Source organism: Dermacentor silvarum, chromosome 3 (assembly GCF_013339745.2).
Source record: "Dermacentor silvarum isolate Dsil-2018 chromosome 3, BIME_Dsil_1.4, whole genome shotgun sequence".
NCBI classification, from domain to species: domain Eukaryota; kingdom Metazoa; phylum Arthropoda; class Arachnida; order Ixodida; family Ixodidae; genus Dermacentor; species Dermacentor silvarum.
In genome coordinates, this window is record NC_051156.1 from 52,370,171 (window position 1) to 52,376,084 (window position 5,914).

The following is a 5,914-nucleotide window of genomic DNA, read 5'->3' on the forward strand; positions in this document are numbered from 1 at the left end:
TGTATCCGCGGGCTTCTTTCACGCTCGGAAAAACACTTTTATGTACCACGTATTGGGCAACAGAAAGCTGTATCGGGAGTTTTTCCTGTTGCTCTATAATTTTCTGATTGACACTTTTCATCTAAATATCTGAGAAGCTAATTATTTATTAATATTGATTAATAATTATTAATTGCAATGATTATCTTATTATTTATCTAATGCAAAAAATTGAGTATTTGTAAGCGACGGCAAACAACATTACCTTGGTTCTGTGCAGCTACGTGGCATTTGCATATATTTAAGTGTCGGTGCAAGAAAGTTGGGACACCCTGTATATACTGGGTGTTCAAAATTATAGGCTTTACGAAAATTTTTAAAAATTGCTTGTAGCAGGTAGCATAATTCTTATCGCTTAGCTTGGTTATTCGAAGAAACGGACATTAGTAACACAAGAAATTGAAACTAATATTCTAATAATTAACAAAAATTGACAAATGAACTTCTTAGTTAATTATTTTACGACACATATTGCAATATATGAATTGTAGCCGGTGAGTTTGCAAGACGCATCCACCTAAAATGAATTTCCAGGATAACACCAGTTTCGATATATTATTGCCCAAAGTGTGGGACGAAATACATGGGCGTTTAGTTACGTTGTGCTTCAATGTATAAACAGCATTTTGGTAACAAGTGTAACAACAGTGCATTTTTACGGCGAATTTGATGGCGCATATTTCCAAACTGGTGTCATTCTGGAAATTCATTCCAAGTGGATACGCCTGACAAGCTCACCGGCTCAAATTCGTAAATCGCAATATGTGCCGTAAAGTAATAAAATAAGAAGCTAATTAGTGATTTCTTGTTAATTAGTTGAATCTATGTTTCGATTGCTCGGCTACTAATGTCCGCCTCATCGATTAACCCAGCTCAATGATAATAATTATGCTACCTGCCACAGGCGATTTCTAAAAATTCTGTAAGACTTAAAAATGACCACCCTGTATGCATATATATACACAAAATTGGAGCACAAGACAAAGGTCCCAACAAGCAGTGACCAATGACCGATGATTGGGCACCTCCTGGATTTCCATCGGCTTCTATTGTAAGTGGCCAGTGCCCTGTCTGTGTCAGAAAACGGCATTGCATCCATGTTAAATATGGGCAAGATGGTGGGAAAACTAGTATGTAAGCATAATAAATTAATATGTTTTTTAAAGAGTGCGTTTCGTTTAGTTGTTAGCCCTTAGCGCACAATAGAATGAAACAAGTTTGGGTGATCTCTGCGACGTGGTGTCCATATTTTACATGAAAGCCTAGGTCTATTCTGTAACACGTAGAGACGGGTGCTGGCCAGTGTGCTGGGAAACTGCTTGGCCACCACGCACAATCTACGCTGTTATACTTTGCCGGTGGCAAATCGTAGCGCAGAAGCACAGGTACAAATGTTTAATCAATGGGACGGCATGCTGTCTACCGTTCGTCATGATGTCAAACTAACAAGCACGAACAGCGACAATTGTGTACGTTACTGGTCCGTAGTTCATCTCGCGCTGGTTGCTTCACGTATTAAAATAAATATTTCTTTTTAATACAAACGATTAAAGCTGTGCGCGCACACAGGGCGCGACATTTGCGACGTTTGAATTTTGCACTATTTCCCGCGCGCTCCGTACGTGACCGGCCGGCGCACTGCGTTACCGCGATAAAGAAAATAGTTCCTCAAGGAAGCTAAGCAGAAAACTTTCACACTCTTGCAAACCACAGAAATTGTTAAGAAATACCATTATATTACAAGATTTGTTAATAAATATGGCAATTCATATCTATGAAAGCGTGGATTAATTTGTATGCGCGTTTTTGTGTGAATGCGCGCTTGCGCTGTTGACTCTTGGGCGCATTCCGGAACTTTGTGCGTGCGGCGTATGTGTGCGGGTTGCGTGATGAGTTTGCTGCGTTTTCTGTGCCCTTTGCCTCGCTGTGACATCTTTGGTATATTACAACTTATTGCTCGGTCTTTATGGGCTACACGTTGCCTCGAAGATCACCATGATCGCCTCCGACTCAGCCACATCGAAGGTGAGTGAGTGTTTCGAATTCCACTTGCTCGTTCATTGCGACGCCATTAGCAAAAGTGCGTACAGAGCCCGTGCGTGTCTTCCACGCGCCTCTGTGCTCGTTTTCATTACGAGTACTATCTTTCCGTTGCGAGAATTGGTTGTGCAGCACTAGATTTGTGATATTGAGCATGAAGTTTTGTCCTGATTTAACTTCACAGCGCGCTTGCGGCGACGTAAAGCAGCTATGTGGAGCCAGCTAAAACGGGGCATGTTGTGCGCTCCACGATTTTTTGGTACGGTGTTCCAGCACTGATTGAAATTAGCCTTATTAATGAGCGCTCATGCTCTGCCGTTTTGGTGAGCAGCTAAGTGGAGCCAGCTAAAACAGGGCATGTTGTGCGCGCCACGATGTTTGGTACGGTGTTCCAGCACCGATTGAAATTAGCCTTATTAATGAGCGCTCGTGCTTTGCCCTTTTCGTGGAAACAATGCGACGTGAAATAATCCGAACTGTGCTGTGATCAAGTATATTTCGTTCGCGCAACGCCGTCCATTGACGTGCATCTACTACATGGCGTGTCAGGATCGGCGAAAATATGCGCAGGGCGTTTGCCGTTCTAATGTATTCTGCTACGCTGTTCGCTTCAGGATCGAGTGCCCAGAGTCCGCTGAGACGCCGTGCGGTAGACACGTGCTGTGGCGCGATAATAATAAAGAATTGCAATGGCGTATATGTGATTCTATGTGATAGGTGAGATAAAAAAGGGCTGATGCCAGTGAATGCTGTGAAATCATCATGTTATGTGTGGTTTCTTTTCCGCCGGTACGCGCGCGGTGAACTTTTTTTTTTTAACCATTATCTCCCTTCGACGCCATCGAGTACTTCGCGCTAACGCCTTCGCGTAGGCGCTCAATATTCACGGAAAAGGCAGATTCTGTGGGATTCTATGTTCTGCTTTAGTGGGATGAAACATTCAAAATAATGTCATCGTGTGAAGTTTCAGCCTTTGGCCCTTCAGTAACTGATTGATTTAACCGAGTTCGAAAATCAGTAAAGGAACGAGATGCTTGGGCATATTTGCCGTGTCGTCCCACTGTGCTCCCAGTGGCATGTAAGCGTTATCGACAAATGTCAAAAATTAGCAAGGCTTTTTATGAGATAGAAGCAGACAGCTATGTCAATAAGTTATTTTTGCTTTGAATTCACACACTAGAGAGGAGAGAGAGTTAAAGGGGAGCGTATCCTTGTGATCTAAATGACGCTTTGCCATAAGCTTGGAACAATGGTTTGTTGGTGGAGCAGTTCTGTGGAATACTTTGAGAGTAAGCAAACTGCAGTAGCAGCAGTTAGATGGGGAGTTAAAAAATGCAACACAGGTTTTATATGAACGAGCTACCTTTAAGATGTGGCCGCAACAGTTCATGCAGTAGATGAGCAAAAATAATTTTAAATTTAGGAGAGAAATTAAAAATGTGGTTGATCCCTCTTATATAGGAATCGTATAGAACACGAAAGTGAAACGTGTCTTCACAGAAGTAGTGTAATGTTTATTGCACATTGATATATAATGTCTATTGGTGTTTTGTGGCTAAAGCGCCCTTAGGCGTTGATGCACCCACGCTGACGCCTGGTGGCACGTCTCCTCCATCACGACTACCAACGTCGATGACCATGACCAACCGTCGTGCATATGGAAGCTGCACTACGCTGCACACGCTAGCACAACGCGAAAGACGAAGCACGTAACTGACACACTAATACAACGCGCAAGACAAAGCACGTAACTGAATCGTCACCGAGTCAAATCAGCGCGTACAGCGCGTCGTACGCCCCGAGCAAGAGCGCGGGTACACGGAGGAGTGTTAGATATATAAGGCGCGTCTGTGTAGCTCTCTGCAAATGCGTTTGTGGCGCAATGGGTTAAACGCTCGGCGATCTATCGTCGCGGACCGAGAGGTCGTGGGTTCGATTTCCAAATTTTGCATGTTTGTGGAACTTTTTCTTCTGGTTTCTTTCTTTGTATTATGTTCTATGACGTATTTCCGTGACGGAAATACGTCAGTGAAGTCTTGGTGGACCCCGGCATAAAACACTTTCGTGTTAAAATAAATTATTTGCCCACCTCACACTGCCAGTGGCAAGAGCAGCCATGCTTTAATGTTTTCAATCAGTCATTTATATCCATCCATTTATGTCGGCCTAATCGTCCATGTAGATGTTTTGATTGTTGCTTTTGAGTTATCGTGGCGTCACATTTTAATACTGACATCTGTTTTCAGAATCAAAATGAGCCTGGAGACGCCACAGCCGGAATGCGAAAGGTGAATTCTTTGGCCATTCATCGTCTAGCGTCACCATGATCAAATGCACTGTTGCCAGGAGACTGTATTGCAGGGAGGTATTCTCCTTAAGATTTAGTAAAAATGGTAGCATTAAGTGTCTCCTTTGCGATTTGCATAGCCTTTGATTTGCGAGTTGATTCACTTATTTGATGAGGTGGGCAGTTGGCACACCCTGTCTTTGTGTCTTATGTACACATTCAGCTGAGTAGGTCTGGGACACAGCAAGTGAATCTGATGTGTAGTGGTAATCGCATTAACGTCGACAGTTATCTTCCTGTTTGAGCTGCTACTGCTGCTTGCCAACACAAGCAGCAGTTGCCCACGATGGCGTGAAAGAGGTTCATTGAAGAGTGGCACATACTCTGAGTCACATACCCAGAAATCCAAGCAGGTCCATCAGATGGTTATTAACCCACTTCCCGTCTACATAGCAGCCCTACCCATTAGGCCATTGACCACCAAGTGACACAAATTGGCTGGAAAATAGTTAAAGACCGACACCCGAAAGAATGTGAAGTATCCTAAAAATGCTACTTGCATTAAAGTTTTCAATGCTTTGGTTTACTTACTATTTTATTTTGTACTGGGTGAATCCTTGTTTTTCTGAAGCACATGGCATCCTAACAGCATAAGCTATGACATTAATTTTAGTTGTTTTTATTAGTGACATTAGTTGACATTTTAGGTCTGGAGCAGGCAGTATTTCTGTGATTTATGCCGAGTGTGGCTGTTCTGTAAATGTGCTTAAAATGCTTAAACTACCTCACTAATATTTACCTAAACGTGCCGTTTCACATAGGTTGGAGAAGTGCTCATTCAGATGATCCTGGCACAGCTTGCCATGGTGGACCAGGCAAGTTTGCAAGGGCCTTGATTCACCATGTGTTCACAGAGAACCTCATGGGCCATTCACTTTTCGGAAACATCACCACCAATAGGCAAAAAGAGGCTCTTGGCCTTATCAGGGTCAATGCTGTTATAGGCAAGTACCGTACATCCTTTTTCCCATTGCATTTTTGCATTCACATTTTGTACTTGGAATTACCAGCTTGCTCTTAGCACAACAAATGACTTTCAAGTCGCCTGTGTCTGCAACTACGTGCTACAATAGCCTACTATTTGGAATGAATGTTCATTTGATCTCAAGTCTCTAACGCCTCCATACTAAAGTGCTAAATTTTAAAAGCAGCCTTAACTGCCAGTAGTGATTGGTGGCTCCAACAAAAGGTGTATTTGCGCATTAGTTGCACTACTTAACTGTCATTGCAACAGTTGCAATGAAGCAACTACCAATCTGTAGTACTAATCTGTGAAGCTTGCTACCAATCTGATGCTATAGCGGGTGTGCTTAAATAGCCTGAAAGTGTTGTTATAATATAGGAATTGTGGAGAAGCTATGCTCAAGTGCAGTTACTGCTCAACTCGAGGGACAGCACTTCCACCAAATTTCAGCAATCAAAATGGCCCTCCAGATTCTGTAACGCAAAACATAGTGGTTTCACCTATTTCAACAGACCACATTGAAT

The 5,914-nt window shown here is 42.8% G+C and overlaps 1 long non-coding RNA gene across 1 annotated transcript; it reads left to right on the plus strand.

The window, feature by feature from the left end:
• The first annotated feature begins 1,901 nt into the window (after positions 1-1,901).
• Positions 1,902-5,295, plus strand: LOC125944480 (uncharacterized). The gene is made up of 3 exons (XR_007466229.1): positions 1,902-2,064; positions 4,326-4,367; positions 5,188-5,295. It is a non-coding gene; the product is annotated as an uncharacterized LOC125944480 (long non-coding RNA).
• The last annotated feature ends 619 nt before the right edge of the window (positions 5,296-5,914 follow it).